Raw genomic sequence first — 22,583 nt, 5'->3', positions numbered from 1 at the left:
TACGGCAAAACCGGGGGAAATACGTCCGTGTTAAAGCCTCCGGGCACCTTCGCCCTCGCTTTGCCCGAGGTTTCCGTCAGCCAGGGTGCGTGTGTCCGATGTCAGCAGAGCCAGGCTCTCTCTCTGCACCCGCCTGCCTGTGGGGAGGGGAAGGTGTGGGGTGTCCCCTGCTCCTTCCTCCGTAATTCCAGAGAGGTTTTGGAGGAGAAGAGGGGGTGCAGATGTTACATTTCCCTAGGGGAAACCATTTCCCACCTTTCCTGCAACCCAACCCATCGCTGGACGCCATCAGTGTCCCATGTGCGGGGCAGATCCCTGTCCCCAGCGGGTCAGGGAGGGATGCTTGTGCCCTGCAATTGGTGCTGAGGTTCTTTCCGTTATTTATCCAAAGGGTGCTTTGTCATGAGACCGAGCAGATCTCCCATGGGAGACAGGTACGCTCAGAAAAATGGAAGGTGGGCAGGTGGCTTCAGCTTGGGGGAACATTAATACACAAGGACAGGTCTCTGGCTGATGGATGTGTGCTGCCTCCACCTGCTAATTCACACCAGCTGTTGGCGTGACCTATTCCGCCAAGGGTCCTAAAGGTGCTTCGTCCCCTTTCCCACTCCTAACCAGCCCAGTAAGGGCAGATCTGGTCACTTAATGCTAATGCCTGTAAGGGTTTCAGAACGCAAAAGTATTTATTGTCTGTTCAGTATTAGTATGTTCAAGTTTTAGCTCTAAAATGCTGCAAACTCTTGAATAATAATTGCCTGTAACCTTAAGTCTACCACCTTTCTGTCTTCAGCCTCAGCAAAGCAATCCCTCTGCACTTGGGGTGTTGCCTTGAAGGACACTCCCTGTTACCTCCCTAAGTGACACTGATATAAGTACAAGAGGATGGAACACTTCATGTTGGAGGTATAGGTGCATGTATATACCACAGTATTGCTATAACCACCTACAGAAATGTTAACATTGATTTTAAAGGAAAACTCTGCACAGGATTTGTGGTATTTTCCTAGGGCTTTCTGTGACTGGCTTCCAGAACCTCAAGAGAAAACTTCAAACTTTAGGGATTTTAACCTGACACAGAGCTTTCCAACGTGCTCCACAGAAATGTTTCCTGGCTGCTTCTGTGACTGCCTCTCTTGCTGGTGTTCGCTGAGACAAAATACACATTTTTACCCGACCGGCCCATTTTTTTTACCCAAGTAATAAAATATGACACTAGAGGGCGGCCTGTTAATGTAATTCAATGATGAAGTTGCAGCGACTGCACATGGAGACGCAGCACTGTCCCCTGCTTGGAGCCAGGGCTCTGGCTGGAAGCAGGTCTGGGAACGCCGCCTTCTCCCCCTCTGAGGCAACCACCACTGCTCCAAGACACGGGGAGTATCCCGAGTGTAATACCAGAACCCAAAATAGTGACTATTCCTAAGAAGTGTGATTTTCCAGCAGACCCACGTGACTGCGCTGTCTCATGAGCAGTCCTGCGTTCAGCACTCAGTCCTGTGTGGAGAAGGATGTGGCAGGAGCGAGCCTGTCCATTCTCCCATGAGAAACCCATGTCCTGCCCCAAACCATGGCTCCTACTTTTGCAGGTAAGGGACAGCGCTGCAGTTGCAGCTCGGTTTTAGCCGCCTGCACGGCAGTTCAGTGAGCACAGTCCCTGTTGGTGGCTGCCTCTCAGGCTCTGCACAGCCTTCCCGTGACTGAGGAGGTCTCTTACCATTCCAGAGACCGGTTTCCTTGTGTCAAATGAGGTTAATAGCTGCATGCAATTTAATTAATTAAAGACTGGGAATATTTTTAGAACACCAGACGCAGTATGTGTCAGAAATACCAGGTATTATCTGAGTATGCAGTGCTGGCGTTATCGATATTTACATTTTGTACCGCCTGGAAGCGAGGCTCTCCTGGTGGGAGGCTGCCAACAGCAACACCTCTTCCCCCTAGATTTAGGATCTGTGTGTCAAGCGTGAGCCAACAGGTACAAGTGACATCAGGCAGAGGTAAGGCCAAGGACACAAGGTGACGATACACTGTGTGCTGGCAGACACCAGTGATGCTGGAGGTTGTCACACATGGACCACACCACAGGTGGGCTTAAGGTATTCTCAAGAGGCTTTCAGTGCTGTGAGACTATCAAAGGTAATTCAGCATGTTCCCCAGAGAACATTTTAAGATGAATTTAACTGAGACTTTCTTATTGTCTGCAGCAGAAATTGGCCTGGAGTTACAGATGGAAATAACTTAAATAAGTGGCCGCTTTCCTGAAAGCTGATGTTCCTTAGCATTTAGCAATAACGTGTCCTCGTTTTTTGCTAAATTGCAAACGAGCAATTAATTCTTCAGCACTTGTGCAGAATACTTTAAAAATGGAAACATGAAAGTCTTCTATTAAAATGAAGTTGATAGTATGCACCTGCCACTAATGTACTGTACACTGTGTCTTCCACTCATTATAGTGATGATTTGGGTTGAGATCAAGTGTCATATAGTGAAAATCACTTCAACATGTGCCTGTTCATATGCATAAACTCCTGTGTACCAGATGGCAAAATATAATGACATCTTAAACAGCTAATTGCATAAACCTTGTAATGCAGATAATTGCTGAACCAAAGTATGAGTTAATAATTTCCCACTGTATTGCCTGGCTTGACACTAATTCTAAAGGAAAGTTGTGACAATTCTAACACACTGAAGTTCACCAAGCGGTAATTAAAACTAGCACTTAAAATCATTCGACTTTCAAACCCTTAATTACAATTCAGTGGAATCACTTTGTAGAAATCTAACATTTATAGATAGTTACATGATAGCTGATATTTCATCATCATTCCTTTCATGGTGGTGTTCTAAGGCAGGCTTCAGGAAGCGCGTAGCTCTCCCTGGAAGCTTAAGGTTGTACTGGTTTCTATACCAGTGGTCACTGGGAAACACTTGGAAAACAGTGGCCAGGACTAGGAGTTTTTCCACAGGCTATGCTTAAGGCAGCATAGTCCTTTTTAATCACCTGGTGATATATAAATGTAAATAAGCATTAAGCCACTACAATGAAATGTATCAGCTTTCATAGCGTGGGTTTAAGAATTGAATTGTTGTGGTTGGTTTGATAACACAACGTACTGACCTCAAAGCCAGGCCTCTAACATATCCTGAGCTGTTACTGTGTATTGGAAAAGCTGCCATGAAGAATGGAAATAGAATTAATGACAGTAAATACAGTTTTAGGAGAAATAAGCCTTAGCAGACAAACGCAATTTCTTTCTTTGATGAGGCGCATCAAATAATATGATGAAGGTAAAGACTGAATGATAAAGGTCAATGAAGAGATGTGATATTCATTTTTTAATGGAGATTAGAATTAACACTGTGTGATATTCTGATCAAAAAGCATTAGAAATAGCAGCAGAGCATGCACTAATTAGATTAGGAATTGGCAAACAGCCTGTTAAAAAGTAGCTATGAATCAGGAGTTGTTATCAAACGGGAGAGTTTTACCAGGATCAGCATCAGGTCAGATGCTAGTCAATGTTTTCTTCAATGATTTGGATGTAAACACTGTAAATTCACAGCTGATAAATCTGAGGGTGACAGGAACATTGGTGGAGTGACAGACAGCGATGAGAATGACACTCCAAATGATCTCAGTTGCTTCATGAGCTGAGCCCATTCAAACACAATTGCTTTTAATACAGACAATACAAGATTATGTGGTTTCTAGTGCTCACACTTTTAAAAAATTGTTGGAAAACTGGAGAGGGTGCAGAAAAGAGCCACAGAGAGGATTTTAGGGCTGAAGAAAGTGCTTAATGGTGAAAGACTTAAAGCGCTCAATCTGCCTTGCTTACTGGAAAGAAGACTGGGACGTGACATGAGTGTAATGTGTAAGTATTTAAGTATCTACAAGATGTGTCTGGAATTATCTGCTGGATACTGATGACATTTTTAATCTTTCAGAGAAAAATGGACAACTGCAAGTTGAAGTCAAACAAACTCAAGTGAGAATTTAGGGGGTTTTAATAGCCAGAGTAGCTGAAGGCTGATTTTCAAGGCGCAAAGTAGATGCTATCTTTTTTCACATTTTGTTTTCAAAGCAAGACCAGAAGACCTGTGGTAACTAAAACCAAGTGAGTGCATTTAATGCAGGGACAATAGCACACAATAAATTGTCATGTATCAAGGGGCTTTCTCTAGCCTTCAGTGCTGAGTCTATATACATCAGCAGTCATTGCATAAGCATTTGGGAGCAGGAACGTACACCTGTGCAATGGAATAATCAAGTAATAACAAGCCTAACACATTTCATGGGCTCTCCAGACTCAGGCCAGGTGTGCAGATATCACACATTCATATATCTCTAATAACATATTATTTTTAAAAAGAGACAATTTGTGTGCTGCTGGAGCTACACAAACCCCCCAAAAAGCAGCCCCCTACCAGTAGACCTTTCAGCCCTTGCCTGCCTCCTGGTATGAAATGGCCGATTCCTCAGAGTTCTGTGCCTCTGCTCTGTGGCAAAGGAGAAGCAGTGACCACATCCCTGGCCGTCTTCCACCTGGAAGCCTGTTTTATTCACAATGTGAATCAGACATTCCTGGATGGGAGCGGGTTACAGGCAGAATATTAGCCTGGAACTTCACCCCAAGCCTCTTCTTCTGATACAATTCTGTCTCAGTGATTGATTAGTGTAAGAAATGCTGCCAAACACTTGTCACGCTGCTCACACAGCTCTCTTCTGCTCTGGTCATACACGCTCACCACAGCAGTTCCCTATGTGTTGCTTGCATCCTACACACTTGCTCCTCTCTCAATACCCAAAAAAACTCAACAACTGTCAAAGCCATGAGCAGGCAGTAATCATTTCAAGACTCTCCAGTACCATCTCATGGTGCCTCCAACTACAGCTCAATCTAATGCAGAAGGAAGAGAAAGCAGGGACCTCATCCCATTTCCTTCAGCTCTGGCATGTTCTTGGAGGTCTCCCATCTAACTTTGGATGGAGCACAGTTCAGCCTAGCCCCTGACCAAAGCTGGGAGCTAAACTCTATCAAATCCAATAGCACAGACAGTTCTGTGCAAGGCTCAGCACAATCCTCTCTGCCTTTTAACATATTTATTAGCCCATGAATCATAACTAACAGGTGTCTAGGTTGTTACTAATTTTACAGACAGATGTAACTGGATCTGATATGAAATACTTTAATGTTCAGGTCTCCTTTACTGCTCCCTGGGGTCTTTCCAGCCACCCCTGCTGTGGATCGACAGCCCTTTCCTCTGTGGGAGCAGCACTGCCATGTACAGCTGGTGAGGATCAGGCTGTTTTTCCCTAGAGAAAGATACTCCAGGGAAGATGCCATTTCTGACAGTTAAAACATTTTCAGTTTATACTAAGCATCCTCTGTAAAACCTCAGCTCAAGGTGATTGTGTCGAGCTCTGCAAAGTAACTCCATTCAGCAGAGCTCACAGTGCATGTGTGGTACATGATGAGATGGCACTTTTTTGTGTGTTCACCTCCTAATTATTTACCTGAGGTGGTCCCTCAGCTGTCTGTAGCTAGCTGGAATTACAGCCTTCCCTCACACACTCCACCAGCTGCATGGAACATGTGCCTCCAAGTGGTCCTGGGTAGTTTTCCCAAGAGGACTATTCTTCAGGGAAATTTCAGTACAAAATTCTGTGAGATTCACGCATTTCATTCATTGCTTACATGTGTAAATGCAGAATGTCATTGATGGCATCTGCCCCATAACTACAACACAACACACTGTCCATAGAAGAGACACTGATAACTCTATAACAAACCAAAGCAAAAAAAGACACTGAGCAGCATTATTAATTGATAACTCAAATGCAAAAGATTTGAGGGACATTGAAATCGTCAGTGATAGCAAAACCTGGACAGCTCAACAGTCTCAGGGACTTAGGCAGAGATTGATGCAGTGGCTGAGGACCTGCCTTTGGCTTGCAGTGATGCTGGTGATCAACTCGGAGCAGAAAAATGTCCCACCAATCAACTCAGCATCTTAAAATGAAATACGAGCTGAAATTAGTTGATGGGAAGGATGTTATCTGAGAAACTTCTTTTTCTTTAAAATATCTGATAGATCCAGGATGTGGTGGTACAACATGATGGTGACTTATTTCTCAGTCTGTGAGTGTAAATTCATCTTCCTCTTTTCTTTCAATATGAAGAAGTCTTGGAAGTCGAACCTGGGGGTAGATTATCTTCCAGAAGTAGAAATCTAGAAAACAAGGCAAAATATGTTGTCACGTCTCTTTACTGCTCCTTGCAACATTATTTCCTGCTTAGGATTTCTAGATACTTATTATATCAATGCACTTGTAGAGTGAAAACAATTTCTGATCGTGGGTTTTATCAAGACAGAATTCAGTACTGAAAACATAGCATGCATTTTGAGTTTTATTAACAAATACTGCTTAAATTGAATCTCTCCCCATCATTCCCTTTCTAACCAGGATTCAGTAACATTCAAATAGTCCCAAGGTAATAAATATTCACTAAAGAGGAGCATAACTCAGAGTTCTCCTACCTGGCTGTGGTTGCTTGGTGCTCTTCAGAGGAGGAGCCATCTTCTCATCTTGTCTCCTCTTCTCTCCAGGAGGTTTTTAGGAAAGGAGCAGCCATCATATTTTACCTTTTCCTAAAAATGCATGCCTGTCTTTGCCATGCCTCATATGTGTCCTGATATCCAAAGACATTGGAGACAGACTGAAAAATCTGTTGGTAGGTAAACACTCTGGGAGGAGTGGGCCTCCAGATTCTGTTCTCCATGGAGCAGTTGCTCTCTGCCACTACTCTGATTAAAAACCTTATAATAAAATACAGTGTCATCTTAGAAGGGGAATTTGCTTCCAGAACTGGTGAAAATCACTGGAGATCTATCATTTCTCCAGATGAACACCTGGCAACTGATTTTCTTTACCCTCCCTAATTTGCCTTTGATTTCTAAGACCCTAAGGCACTTTAGAGATCAGAAAATAGTTCAGTCTATAAAAAAGAAATGCACCTCTCTTCTTAGCATTGGTTCTCAAATTGTTCTTTCATGCACTGCTATCACCATGTGTAATTACTTGCAGGTGTCAGCTGGAACGTGGTGTCTTTTGTCTTCTCAAGTGCTTTGGCCAGCAGGGACCTAACAAGCTTTGGTTTGCTGTGATTAATAGGTTGGCTCTTGGTCTAAATGACCACTGGAAAAGGACATCCTGTAAGATAAGAGCTTTCACTGTCAGTCATATGGATTGCTTCACCTCGGAATGTTCCAAAGCAGCATTGCTGGAACAATTTGGACCTGGGTCTGAAGCCAGTGAGACTTTCGTAGACATGCAGGACTCTGCAATAACTTTCAATTCAGTGGTTGAATTCCACTACGGGCACCAGAACAGGCTAAGAAACCAGTGATCTTGATCACAATTAGGCCTGATTGATACACATTATTTGCTTATCATCTATTCCATATCCCATCAATTTACGTTCTTAATATGGGCACTTATCACAGCAGTGATTGCTGTCTGCTCTGTTAATTGATGATTTCATTGTTCATTGCACCTATTTATGTGTGGCTGTCAGGAAGGGTTTTGTTGTTTCAGCTATGTGAGCATAAGTAAGAACAGTTCTCCAAATCATCAAAATGGCATTCAAAAATCCTCAAAATCTCCAAAATGGGATTTTGAATTAGGTAGTGGTTTCAGGAAAAAATCTGAAGATTGCCTACAGAAAGAGAACAAATTCTTTAGAGATTTTTGTTGTCCAGCAGATTGGCTGCTGGAGGCTTTTCAGATAGCAAGGAACCTCTCCCAGGAAGCTTCTGCAAGGCTCTGACATTTATAGAGTGGCTGTTGGTGTTGCATAACCTCAGGAGCATCATTATCATTGACCTATTGTAGAGCTGCCACTATTTCATGTCCTGTGTTCTTCAGCAGAGCAATGCTTATCTGTGCTTTTCTTAACTCACCTCTTGTCGGTAAGAGCTTTTTTCTGTGTCTCATGTTTCTATTTAGGATATAGAGCAAGAGGAAGACAAAGAGGCTCTAAAAATTAGAGAACTTGGAGTTATGAGCTGGTTTTATAAATTTTGGGCAGGGTTAATTTCTTAAAGATAATTCTCATTTTGTATTTAGTTCAAATAACAGATTCTAATGCTATTTAAATTTTGCTGTTTCATTTTTAACCTCCATTATTTATCAATTTCTTTAAATTGTTTGGCTTGTTCACAGCACTTTTTAGGGCTTCTTCCCCTCGACTATTTTATCGTGGCATTTGAAGGGATCTCTGTATAGTCAAACACTACTTTATGCAGATCCCATTGGGGCTATTCACATATCCATATGTGCACACAGTTCCCACTAATGCTTGTCAATGGGACTTAACATATGAGCATGGACATGAGAATAGACCCCTTGCTGGGCACTTGACTAGATGGGGGTTTTTTTTTTGATGTTGATCCAGATCACTCACAGCAAACGTGGCTGTTATTAGAAATCACTGCACTTAACAGGACCACCGAGTGCAACCTCCCTTCCCTTCTCCTTCTTCCACACAGGAGCTGCTTGATGGGGTTTGCAGGCTCATGGTAAATATTTCTTAGACACAAACGGGAATCCAAGGTTAATGCATAAAGTAGCTTTATTCTGTGTGTTCCCTTCTGTTTGCCATGAAACAGTATACAGTTAAGTCACTCCATTAAAGAAAGGGCAGGTTTTTTAAGGAATTAAGTGGGACTTGGATGTTTGGGCTCTGTGTGTGGCTCCACCTAGGCAGGATGGTTGGAGCTTTAACACCCAGTAGTTATGAAAACAAATGGAAAGCTGAGCTAACTTTGAGTATTTACATTTTATTTCCGTGTACCTGGTTTTAGCATCTTTTGTGGTTCTTGTAACTGTGGGCTCCCCACTCTGCTGGAATTCACGTGCCTATAAGTTAAGTGATGACAGAACATTTTCCATCGTGAAGTTGAAGTCTTCAATATGTTTTGTAAAACTGATGCATCTTGTGCCATCTGCAAGCCCACTCCACTGTGCAATTCAGGGAGATGCAAATGTTGAATCAGTATTTTTTGTTAACCATATGAAAATAATTACTGATTTCAGAGTAATTTGTAATGAAAATGTGTCCACATCTGAAAGAGGAAATGACCTAGTCAAGACATGTTCTCTCAATCTCTTTTCTGCTAGGAGGTTTCCTGCTTTTAAGCCACACTTTGAGATTTTGGATGGTTGTTTTGATCCTTGGAGAAGTTTACTGAGCTATAATTCTGGGTGCACTAGGGACCAATGAACTGAAGTAAAGTCAAACATGGGCAGGAAGCACAGTGTTTCAATAGCCAGCCCTTCAGGAATTTACTTAGTTTAAATCTTCACTTTCTACTTCACTCCATGCTTTCAGGTTTTCCCTACTGGCACTAGAAGCATGAACAGGCCTCTAACAGTACCAGGATAAAACAGTGTCTGTTTTCCAGAGATCTGGTGCTGATCCCCCCAGCTACATTGTGGGCAGAACCTCGTACCAGGGCAGAAATCTTGAATTTAGTCCCTGTGGACATCAGACCGACCTCTGGCTAAACTGGGGCCACATCTCAGGACAGAACCAAATAAGAGCAATTTCAGCACACAGTGACTCACAGTTATCCATCTCCCAAGGCTGGCTGGTCAAGGTTGGCCAGTCTTTTCTGTTTTAAAGCTTGAATTTCAGTGCTCATAACTTTACCTAGTATTAACCATCAGAAGACATTTTCCAAAATTCATGTTTTTGTCAGGCTGATTTCCTTCTAGAAAATTTTTACTCAAACTAATTCATCTATTCATAAGAAAGGTTCTAGGAAATATTTTTCAGTGTTACTGTTCTCACAGTTTGACCCTGTAAAGGTCTGATAACATCCTGGTTTGAAAGCAACAATCAGGAGACTGGCCTACATCATCTGTTTCTCAAGAAATGTTTTATGGAAGTCTCAAAAATCCATCAAATCTCAAAAGCCTTTACAAACTTCACATTTGCTTGTGCTCAGCAAAAATTTTACAGCATTAAACTGCAAAAGTCAGAGCAGTTTTACAGGGAGGAGGCACCATTTGGGCAGAGTGCACAGACCCTGTCTTGCCATGCAGGGAGTTCATGAACACCTCTCTACAATGTTTTTTCAAATATTTGCTAACTTCTGGGTGCTCAGTCTTGCATTCTCAGGATGTCCTGTGAACATCTCCACTTCATGTGCAATTAAATGTCATTTACAAAGCAGGTAATGAGTTAAAATAACCGTGCCCCTGTTGCTTAGGAGGAAGTATGTCTCTTAGCTGGTACTAATGGATGGCAGCTATTAGTTACTCCTACATTAAGGTGCATTCATATTGAAATTTTCTACTGTCATTACAATGCATTTGATTAAAATGCATAAGAATTACACACTAAATATCATGTGGCTGGATGGAAGCGTAATTTAGCTGAGTCTGCAGATGCAGTCATGCAGGTGTTTCTGTAATTCTGATTCACTTGGTAAAACTGTTGATGTTCAGTGGCCCTCAAATCACATAACCATCTGTGGTTCCATTCCTTGTGAAAGGAATTCCTTGTGCCTTTTATCAAATATGATCACTGGATTCCAAAGCAAAACTTTTGTGAATTAGGCAACATTTAAATGTTGGGTGCTTTGTGAGGAGGAGAGGTATTACATATATCAGGTATTTCAGCTTGCGTTTGTTAACCACAGAGCTACTGCAAGAAGAGGATAAATCCTGGGGTCTTTGTGGGAACCTTATCTCACTCCAAGGAAGCATTATGCTCTCTTAAATAAGAAAAATTAATATGTAAGTCTGGATTGTGTCTGATTTGAGGTTTTTGAAACTAAAAAAGTCTGGTCTTATGCATCTCCCTAACAAAATGCGCCTGAAAAGCACTGAATGTGAGTTTTTATAGGTAGATTCACATTTTTTGCCTAGACCTCATATCAATAAATACAATCTTAACAAGCGCAACTATTGCAGATTTAGTTTTCACAAAACGCAAGATAATGCCAGGTAATTTCAGTGCAGAGCCAGAGAGCTGAGCCCAACACCAGGTGGGTCCACAACTGCCAGCAGAAGCTCCTCTGTCCTTACAGACAGGCTTATGTCCCATTTCTTTGCTAGACTGAGAACTTCTCCAAGCCAGGAAGCCACAACTGGGAGCAAAAGACGAGGAAATCAGAGCAAATAGGTGAGGAAAGCAGGGACAGAGCTACAGGAGCTCTGGTTCTGTCAAAGGGCTATGGCTGGGGGTTTGCAGTGCAACTCATTGCTGACCTTGCTATGGTGTTTTCCAGCCTATAGTGCTTTCCAGGCTGGGAACATCCAGCCCTTCACTCCATTTGGAATCAGACTGACGTAACTTTTAGAGAATCACAGAGTTGACATCATCAGAACACAGTGTGAAGCAATCTAGCTAATGTGAAGTTTTGTCTAGAAAGTCTTTCAGGGTTGAGCATAGTTTGAAAGAAAAAAAAAAACAAGGCAGAATCAGAGGTGGTTTCCTCTTTACCTCAAGGATCACTGTGTTTACATATTTTGAAAAAGTGACTGAGCTAATTTATAAGAGACTTTTATTTTTAAGGAAAAATAAACACATCACAAGAATTTTAGTCCATCAGCAACATATGGAAATGAGAAAAATCTGTTCTCGGTTGATGAAATATTTATTTATCATTGAAATTCCAGACATTTGCATCCAATGTAAGGGCAAAACAAATCTTATGCATAACCTCCTAGAGAATTCTGTTAAGAGCAGTTTTGGATACCTGTAAGTAATTACACGATCACATTCTCTAACGGATTTAATTTGGGCCAAGTAGCAACTACTGTATGTCCAAAAAGATAATGAATTAAAGCAATGCTTTGGCATATCCCCTTTCTGAAATGTTAGCAGCCTCTCAAGTGACTTGAAAAATGGGCTTCAATAAATGGACAGGAAAATATAAGCAATTAAATTCAATCAATAAAGCTGTCCTTGACCAAAGTCCAAACATTAAAAACAACTCCAATTGAATTATGAGAAATCCTTTTCTGATTTTAACTAGATTAGTTTAATCACATGTGCATTGAAGTTGCGTGCCATTCCTCACTAAGTTTATGGAAACAAAAAGCTCCGTACTGCTCCCTGTCCCTCACTTTAGCCCAGCTCTGCTTTTCTTAAGAAGAGGTTTCTTCTGATGAACAAGGTCACTCACTCAGAGGAAAATAGCAGAGCAGGGTTCCAGGTAACAGCCCTGGTTTCCAGTCTTCTCTCCCTTTGCTTCACTTCCACGGAATCCCTTGTCCCCATAACTACTCCATCTCTTTCCTTCCTTTTGTTGAGAAACAGAAACATTTCCAAAACCCTGAAAAATGTAAACCTCTCCCAAGTCACAGAGTAACTGGAAGGTTTTGACAGCACCTCCTCCCCCCATTCTTTCTTCAGCTTTTATTCTACTGTACTGATATAGCTGAGGATAAATATACTAACAAAATCAGGGGTGCTCCAAATTATGGTAAGAATGTACATACACACGGAAATAAGCAAACTGGACAGTACAAATTCTTTACAAGTAAAAAAAAAAAGACAAACTCAGACACTTCTGGAAAAAAATATTTTTGCAACAATCAGTTATTTCAAGAACCATTACAAATAACAGAGTGTGTCTATATTCAAATCCTCCCTGAGAAGTGCAGCTCAATAGGGAAATTCAAACTCTTTGCTGGAGCACCTCCCTGTTGCCTCAGAGAAAACAGGAGTTCACCTCTCCCTTCCCCAGGGACCCAGGAACAGCTGACAAATAACTTCACACAAGCCACCCAGCCTTCAGCTGGGAATCTCTACACAAGTCTACTTTGCCTGCAGGAGATCCGAACCAGTAACACCTGTGAGCTAAACATTGCTTGGCTGGTTCTCTGAGCTGACCTGTACGATGAAAGTAATCTCCTATATTCAGAAGGAGAATATAATATGAGGTTATTTTAGATCTGACCTTTCAGCCACAAAGCACTTAAGATATGAAATAGGTGGATCTGGGGAAATAATTCATAAGTAGCCAGGTGTTAGTTGAATTTTTTCTCTTAGGGGACCTGAGGTTCTTCAGCAATTCCTTCCAAAACGAAGGCTGAATTATGACAAAATTATTTTCCTCAGATAAGGGACAGTGGATCAGAAGCAAAGTCATTTCCTGTCCTGTAAGAAGAGAAGTAAAACATTGCGACCAGAAAGGGGGAGGAAAAGGGCTGGGGGCAATGGGCTTGCTGGATCTGCAGGATGACTCTGGAGACCTTCCCATGAATGCATCCCCACAAATGCTGTGTCCAGATTTTTAGTGGACACAGAGCCAAGTGTGACGAAACTTAATATGAAATACTACATTATTGTATATTGACTATCGCAAACCAATGCCTGGCGCTGCAGTTATGAGAATAGGAAAACTCACATTGATGAAGTCTCCTACTGACTTTGTCTTGATCACATTGGCCGATATTTCAGTAATGTGTCAGGAGATCAAGCTGAGCAGAAGGACACCTGAAAAAAGCAACTCCCTTCCTTGCTGACAGCAGAACCTCTGCCTTGGACAATCTCTAGCTGTTTGCACACATACTGGGAAGCCCAAGGAGCTTGTATTCCCTTAGCAACCAAAGTTGGCACCTGTGGTATTTGTTTTCAGCGACTGACACCAAGAGTTTGAACTTACATCTGTTTTACTGAATTATGGTAAAACAGTCTTACTAACTGCAAAAAGCAACTCTCATTTGGACAATGCCATCCAGATCCTTTGCAGTTTGTGCTGCCTGTAATTTCACTTCACGTCCCACCCAGAAATTACAGGAAACTGCACAGCACAAGGACATGACATGTCTTGTGCAGGCTGGGTCCTGACAGCTTGACCTATTCCCAGCTTTAAAACTTGCTTATGTAGAAGTTTTCCTGATGTCTTTTATAGTTTGTTCGTAAAGGATTGTCCACGTGGTGCCTTATCACAAACTGTGGAATGAGTCCAGGAGATGGCAACAACATGAACTGCTGTGGGGGATAACAAGGACTCTGTTATGACTGGGAACGTTTGCAGTACTATAAATAACTCTATCAATATTGTGATAATGGCACTTTAAAGAGGTCTATTTTACAAGTGTTGAATGTAAGAGAGACCACAGCTGTGCTCATTAATTCTGAAGTATGCTCCTCTCTACGTACAATTTGCAGGTGTAACAATAGGAGTGTTGACTCAGTGCAGGTCTAGCTAGTGTTTGGATTAAAAAAAAGGTCACAGTAGCATGATTAGTTCTTAACGAGCCTTTATTGTGTTTGGCAGAGGGAAGGCAAATGATGATAGTTTAATTGAAAACAATAAAAGTAAAATGGAACTTTGTTACAGAATTTAGCTATACGTAAATAGCTTCTCCCCCCCAAAGAGCAAGTACCGTAATTGACAGCAGTAGATCTTTTGATAATTAATTGCAGTAAATTATCACTTGGCACAAAGAAGGCATAATTCTAATTAATTTGCAACCTTTCCAGCATAACACTGAATTGAAAATGGCACTGCTGTAATTTTTTTGAAGCTAATATAGAACTGGAGTACAAACAACATTGTGATGCTTTCTTGTGTTTCCCTTGTTTGGAGTTGAACCGGGGTGATTCGGCCCTCTCCACACAATTGCTGTACCTCGCAGGGATGACCCAAATGGGCAGGAGTTTCCTGCACAGTCAGGATTAATCTGCCACAGCATGGGATAATATAATTATGTACAGAGATCCAGGCAGAGAATGGGTTCAGCTGGGGTTCGTCTGGGACATCCGGGGCTGCACAGTGTCCCTTTCACTGTCCTTTAAATCTAGGCTTGGTTAAAAATGAAGGTTTGTGGTAACGTGGACAGGCCAGACTGTTTAAACTGAGCTCAGAACTGCAATGTCTGTCAAATCCAACAGTTAACTTACAAATGAATTTTTTTTACCTCTGGGAACACAAATCCCCCTTGGCAACTGCAGGGCCGAGCTATATGGCAAGTCCTCTTGAGGAGGTGTGATGGAAGGAGGTCTGTAGAGGCAGCCAGCTCACAGCACTGGCAGCTTTTAACTTCAAGGACTGCCGAGATGCAATGGCCAACAAATCCGTCTTAAGCAGGATGCTCGGTGAGTGCTTATGGATGAGGTGCTGTTCCTCTCTTATCATAACCAGAGTTCACAGCGATGCTCCCCAGCTAATGATTTGTTAATGGAATTAAGATCTGGGCCCCAATCTGTGACTTTGCAAACAGCCCACAACTCTTCTGTGCCTCAAAACTTCTCGGTGTCCCTGGGAGATAATATTTACCTCCCGCACATCAGTGTTGTGAGAATAAATTAACTTTGGGAGAGTATGTTGAGCTCCTTGGAAAACAGTTACTAAATAAGTGCAAGTATTATCATATATTAAATCAGATCAGCTATTAAAAACAAGAACAAGTCCTCAGATCTGTAGTCTTCGCTACATCAGTTTCTCCCTCCTTTGCTGATTACTGTTAGCCTTGATAATAATGAACTCAAAGACGATATTAACAGCCTAACCTATACTATGATTTAATCTTGATTGCCACAGATCAAGGTTTGATTTAATTGCTCTAGAATTAATTAGGAAGAGAAACAAGTTATAAAAAAGAATTTTCTCTCTAAATAAAGAAACTGTTTACATTCAATTGGAGTTCATGTTAGAACAAATCATTAAGCTATAAAAGATTACATCTGGGCTAGAATTAAAGTCAAGCCGATTCATTAACCCAAATGGTAGCCCAGAGATTACTAACATGGTATTTCTGCTTTGGTGATCAAAGGATCAAGGATACATGACCAGATGACCCTAATTGAAGAAATCTCCACTGAATTTTGTAAATGAACTTGAAAGTACTCAGAAGATAGTTGTGTCAACGTGGAGAATAAATTTATCCTGGTAGCCTTACTTCATACATAAGGAAAAGGAAAGAAAAGATAATGGCACTATGGCAATACTTTATGAAGTACATAAAGCAAGAATATTTTCCTTGAGTTATGGAGGAACCTTTTCCAAATTGTTTATAGATGTCTGTTAGAGATTTTGAAATAAAGGGAATTTACAGTCAAAAACTTAGTTGCTATTGCCCTGTCAATGACCTCATCACACCTGACCTATAGGGAGTATCTTCTGCTGGGCTAGCCCATAAATCAGCCTGCAGGCAAAGCCTTTCCCTCAAAAGCTGAATTAGGTATGATAGTTTTATTGTGTGAGCTACTGTTCACCAGGGACTGAGTAGAATCTGCTGGCTGTATTTCACTTCAGAGTGCAGGACAGATGAACTCCAGCCTTGGTCCCAATGGGGAAGGTCCAAGTCTGTGCCTCACTGAACCCCTGAACATACAGACTCTCAACTCATCATTGGGAAGACTGCAGATGCTTTGTCAAGGTAATGCTTGGAAGTATAAGCTCAGTTTGTTCCAAGTTTTAAGTAAGAGTGATTCACTTAAATGCTGGAAAATAATAGCAGTGTGACTTCTTTTGAAAGCCTGGTATAGACATTAGTGAAATCCTGTGTATCCCTCTGTGGACAATCAAGAGTCACTGAGCATAGGAACTTCCTGAAGAGGGAGACTATGATTCTTGTTAGAAAGGGGAGGAATTGGATGTGATAACTAGTGATGGACAAACTTCAAAAGGTTCAGGGCTTGTGCTTGTTTTGGATAACCATCCGAGAGTTTTGATGCATATCCAAAGTTTATCTGGACCTCCTGCGCCTGTAAATATTGGGATGGAAATCTTGCAAGAATAGGCTCTCTCAAGAGGTTTTTTCTCTTTTGGTATTTTGGGCAAGCATTTTCTTGTCACGCTGGAGATACAACAAAAATAGTAATGAAAAGACATAAAACCTGTTCTTTAAGGGTACTTCATCAAGTCTAAATCAAGAATAAATATAAAAGCTTCTCTTAAAATGATTTCCACATTGCCAGACCTTCTTGTGGTTAAGAGGGACAAACTTATAAAGTAAATGGGGAGAAATATGTCCCAGTTCTTTCTGAAGCTTAACTGTGCTACAGACCTTTTGGCTTGGGTATTGCTGTCATTTAATCTACTTTGGTACAATTGCTCTTATGTATAACACACATAACAATGCTGCAGAGATTTCTGGACAAATGAGATGTAGATCAAGGTAGCAGGAATACCGGCATCCTCTGAAATGTTGTTTGTGTACATGGCCATTAAATGAAATAAACCCTAATTTCCAAAGGCCAGACTTTCCATGAAATCTCATGCATGTTTGAGAAAGTTTTTATATGTGTATGCACCCATGTACTTTTCCGTAGTTCTCCATAGGCACAAAGTAGTTTATAGCTGCTGAACGGTTTAAATAGGTTTTGTAGAGGAGTGTTTTTGGTTTACCCATTAAAAATATAGTTCTAGCTAAAATATATATAATATATATAAAATGTAGTATAACTAAAATATAGTTATACAGAGTAAAATTTCCTTGGCTGATAAGAAGAGGGCTCCTGAAGCTGATAGAGGGATCTGGCCTCTCCCTCAGGCTGGAGCAACAGAAAGTGGGCACCCTTCTAAGAGCTCTTTCCAGGACTGGCTGGAGATGAATCAGTAGGTTCAATTAGGTTTGTTTTTGGAAATGTGACCAAACTCCTGAAGCCAGGGATGACCTTCCTATATGTTTGTTTTAGTACTGGCAAACAGTTTAAGTCCACACCATTTCTGAAACACCAGCTTAGGCAGGGGAGAGTTTCCTGTGACTGAGTAACCTTGGAGGACACCTAAACCTGAGGCTCAGGCCTGGTGCCAAGGCATGGGGCAGCACCTGCCCCCCTCAGCACTCAGAGCAGACACTGAGCACAGAACCTGCTTTGTAAAAGCATGCAGTGTTTCAGAGAAAGTTCAGTAAAACAGGTCTATTGATTAAACCCACCATTGTTTCAGGTATGGGTGTTATTTGCAGGTTTGGAGAGGAAGAGGTGCCCTCTGCCCTGCCTCTCAGAGAAAGGATAAAACCAGTAATATTTCCACTGTGGCTTGCACAGACCGGTGGGAGAGGCTGTAAGAGAAGGTTCTCCCCCATGGTGGCTGGGGGAGAGGAATTTGGTTCCTCCAGATAGGAGTTGCAGGGGCAGATGCCTCAGATGAGGTGTTGCCACTCCTTTTCCCTAAAGACCAGGATGAAATAATGATGGGGAGAGTTGATGGCTGAAAGGCTTAAAAATACTGGTTAATCTTTTGGCCAGTTCACTTATGGAACCATAAGTGTCAAGAGCACTTTAAGTGAGTCACAGCAGTACATGGCAACTAGGATGGAAGCAAGACCTGGGGAGGGACTTCCTTTGGAGACCATGCTGGTCACGACCAAACCGACTTCTTTTCACAACAGAATAAAAAACCCTCATGTCTTTTATGGGGTGAGCTTTGAAGAGCTCTGAGAAGGACCCCAGCAGGTGGGGTTCACTGCTGAGCAGGAGCTGGGAGCTGATCTGTAAGATGAGACTTTGTGGTTCCTCAGTGCTGGGAAAGAGGCCAAAGCCCTTTGGAACCCACAGCTAGCAACTCCTAACCTGTAGTCCAGCATTATCCCTACATGGACACGGTATCACTTAACCATTGGTTAGTCATTCTGAATGTTTGTTAAGAAGCTGTAGCCTGCTATTTCCATCTACCTCACAGGCTGAAGTTGTTGCTGCCTGCATGTCTGAGCCAGTGGACCTGGCCATATTCCTCTCCCATGGCAGCCAGTGACCTAATCCAGCTCCAAGTCCATGGGAGTGTCTCTGTTGACTCCAGCAGAATCTGGCCAGGGTTTTGGGGACCTGGCAAAGCACATGGAGAGCAGCACACTGGGCTCTCCCAATGAGCACTGCAGCTCCTGTGTGCTGAGGGAGATGCTGTATGCCCAGGGAGCACAGTTTGGCCCCTTCGTAGTAGCAACATCTAAACATGGGATGGCAAGTAAATAAACCCATACGAACCCAGCCAACGCATGCAGCAAAAATTACCATCCTGTTCAGGAAGCAACAAATCAGGTCACACATCGTTGTCAGAACTATTTAAATTGTCATTGGCCATGTCACCCTTTCTTTTTTTAGCTGCCTCAGTAAGCCACATTTTGGCATCTTTGTACTCAGATGGATATATCTTCAGTAGTGCACATGAAATCTAATGTGTTAGTAACTTGGGGAATAAATTTGCATCCAACACTCCATTATTTTTATCTTGTTTTTCTCTTTAACCAAGTCACAAAAAGTCTACACTTCAATCTCCAAGTATTCCAGAACGGTACAGCAGAATTAGGCAAATTAATTATATATTGACATAACAGCACTAAGAATAGAGATCTCTACAGAGCTTTGCAAAAAGAGGCTTTTCTACAGATGGAAAAACTTAGACACAGAGTTAAAGTTAGTTCTGTAAAAAACTCCCACAAGATGAAAACAAGTAGTTCAAGTGTCTGCTCATGTAATCAGGCTTGGTTCCTTGGTTGTTTTTTTCCCCAGTGTTGGCTTTTGGCTGCCCCAGAGTTGTCAAATAGACCCTGGAAACTGGTGGGGAGGTGAGAAGATAAACCTTGCACAGGGTTTCAGGCATTCAAGGGATAAGACTGGCTGAGGTGCATAAATACCGGATCTAACCTACATACAAATGAGGCCTTTAACGGGATCAAGGTAGCAGCTCATCACTGGGAAGGCTTTGGTTTGCTGCCATCCAAGAATAGGCGCAGAGCCGAAGACCACCCTTGCCCTCATGACCTCCCTGCCCAGAGGCAGGTCAATGAAGAACAGAGATCTACAGAGCCAAACTGACACACAATATTTGTTAATAGAGAGTTTCTAGATTTGCACGAGTGGGTCTATTCCTTATTTCATCTTCCCGAGGCAGCCCCCTTTTCCCTGTACTCTCAGAAAGCAGAAACAGCAAGTGAGGTGAGATGCTCACTGCCATTCTCACATTCTGTGCTAAATTATACTTCCCTATTTTAGGTACTAAACAATTGAAATGAAGTTCGTGTCTCCTTGGTGCTTCTGACCTGTTTGGCGTGTTGGAGTTCCTTTGGCAAAGGGACAGGTAATGTACCCACCAACTAATGAAGGGCACCCAGTGAGAGCTCTTATGTTTTTTAAAAAATAATCCTATTGGTAATCATACAGATAGCAGAGTCAGACTTTAAAATCATCCCATCCCTACAGGGAACAGGTCTGTAGAGATGCTCTCTGTGTGGAGAAGGATGGTTCAGTCCCAGTGCCTTTTCAGTCTGGGGCCTCTTCAAGAGCTGTGGTGGGGTTTTGTGAGGTGGGAGCCCCACCACCACATCTCACACCAGCCACTGACAGCTGCAGAACGCTAGCTGGGTCTTTCAATGCAAGCCAGTGCACAGCTGGGCAGTATTCCTCACATTTTTCTCAAAAAAATCTGAAGTATCTTGGGAGAGGAATCTGCATGATATGCAGGAGGAGAGACAGGGGGCTCCCCTGCCTGCCCTCAGAGTAGTCACCTTCCACACACTTCTGACACTGCCCTGTCATGACAGGGCTGGTTGGGCAGGGTACTATCTCTACCCCTGCCAAAATGTGAAACTGGGCAAAGAACCTTTCCCTTTGCCTTGAGAAACCCAATGGATGGCTGATCTCAGCCAGCTGTCTGGTGACTTCTTTATTTCTCAAGGCATGGTGTTTCCAGGTGTGATTAAGTAATCAACCCATTTCCTGAAGGCAGCTGAAAGTTGGGAGTGTTGGTAATGAGGGAAGTCCAGACTCAGTTTTACAGATGCAGTATTTTACACAATGTTAGTAACACAGTTTGAGGGAAATCTGTAGCTGAGAGAAACAGGAGACTTTTCTGTCTCCAAAGTGAGATGTGTACCAAATATGAAGTCACTGCAGCTGATTTTACAGATTTTCTGAAATACGTGAGTTGTATATTCTCAAATATTCAGCATTTATTGTCAACTTTTTGGAACTTCAGTAAATCTTTTATGAGAATTTTGCTATTCAGCCTCCAAAGCTGCTGGGGGAGATGTGCAGAGTCCTAAAGGACAGATGAATATGAGCTACCCTGGAACTGCAAAAATAATATTTTAAGGTATCTTAATTGGAAATTCTACAAAGAATCAGAGTTTTAAGGAACCTGGAAAGTCAACCCATGTATTTTAGCACCTGCAGGAGCTTTTAAAACCCACAATTAAAACCCCTGGCCTTGATTACAGATATCTGATGAGTCAATGTATTCAATCTTTGGTCAAAAGGTCACTTCACTGAATTCCAAAACACACTTTTTTTTTTTTTTTTTTTTTTTTAATATACATGGAATATTACCATAGCTGTTACTCTGCTCTTCTGAATAGCATCAATTGTAATGCTGTAACAATCTGTGGGGGTGAGGTTTTGCAGCTGGCTGCCTGATTTGAGCTCCTTGGAGCTGCAGGCCTGCAGTAGAGCCAACTCCAGGCTCTGCCGCTGGTGCAGGAAGATCTCCAGACTGAGCCATCAGAGATGGCGCAACTCAGTGTGACAGACAGCAATAGGTGTCTGCAGCCAAGATGTAGGTGTCAAAAATATTAATTAGCATAAAAAAGCACCTGTTCTAAACTGATAGCTTGAGTTGGAGATGGTGAGATAATGCCAGGTGATTGCATTGTATCCCAAGGGAGCGATCCTGTGATGGGCAAGATGAATTCCTCCCTGGAAGTGCCCCTCTCTTCCTTGACTGCAAGGCAGCTGAACAGCTGTTTCAGAGGTGACACCTAGATGTTAGGCAGTAAAATGTAACTGAGGTGAATCCACCCTTCATGCCCAGATGTGATGTGCTGTCTTTGTACATGCAATGTACATCTGATGCAAGACCTTAACAGAGCTCTACAAACAAGGTTAAAGCACAGACCAGTAATTACAAAGATCACAACTCCTAGGATCTGGATGCTACCCCTCTCACAGCCTGGGCGTATGAATCTTGGAAAAGTAATCTTGGGCGGGATTTTTCTGGGTGTTTAGGTGTGAAATCGTGTCGGTTCCAAGTGATTCGTCCAGCTTGTTGTCAATCATTTAAGCATCTAAATGCTGCTAGGATTCTTGCCCTTAAAAGTCTGTCTCCACTTCCCTGTTTTCAAGGCGGCGTGGCCCCTACCTGCTGGGCAGGATTGCTGTCCCCAGCGCTTTGAGGTCTTTGGGTAGCTGATACTGCTGGTTAAAAGTGCAGGCTGGTCATGAATTTCAGATTGTCTTGCACGTGGTGGAGTGCAGACAGCACAGCCCCCGGGCCCCGCTGTGCCGAGCACTGCCACAACCAACCTCAGACTGCGGCGACAAAATTCTTAGCGCCAACTGGTCTGTGAGATCAGCTGCTCCCTTCCTCCTGGCTTCTTACTCCTTCTGCTGTGTGACTCAAAGGCCTGACAGGAAGCAGCACCCAGGTAGTACTTACTCTGGTCTCTGTTATACCAGCACCAAAACATTTGCCCTGTTCCTTAAAATGCAGCTTCTGAAGAGAAGAATAGCCAGTTTTCCCTGTGTTGCCGGAATCTGGCTTGAGCACGGCACAGGAGCGGGTTGATAAGGAACAGGGCAAATGTTTTGGTGCTGGTATAACAGAGACCAGAG

General features: G+C 42.4%; 1 protein-coding gene and 1 long non-coding RNA gene across 16 annotated transcripts in view; both read right to left on the bottom strand.

Annotated features, from left to right (window-relative positions):
* Window positions 1–22,583, bottom strand: part of NFIA (nuclear factor I A) — a 344,509-nt gene that overhangs the window by 256,161 nt on the left and 65,765 nt on the right. The gene's annotated exons all lie outside the window — the stretch shown is intronic.
* On the bottom strand, window positions 3,325–12,459 carry LOC121665924. Its single transcript, XR_006016521.1, has 2 exons — window positions 6,547–12,459; window positions 3,325–6,237 (listed from the first exon to the last, which is right to left on the bottom strand). It is a non-coding gene; the product is annotated as an uncharacterized LOC121665924 (long non-coding RNA).

Source organism: Corvus kubaryi, unplaced genomic scaffold, assembly GCF_017639235.1.
Source record: "Corvus kubaryi isolate FWS band 111438036 unplaced genomic scaffold, C.kubaryi_AGA036_p1.0 37334, whole genome shotgun sequence".
Classification (NCBI taxonomy): Eukaryota; Metazoa; Chordata; class Aves; order Passeriformes; family Corvidae; genus Corvus; species Corvus kubaryi.
The sequence above is the reverse complement of the archived record's forward strand: the minus strand, read 5'-3'. Positions and strand labels throughout refer to the sequence as shown.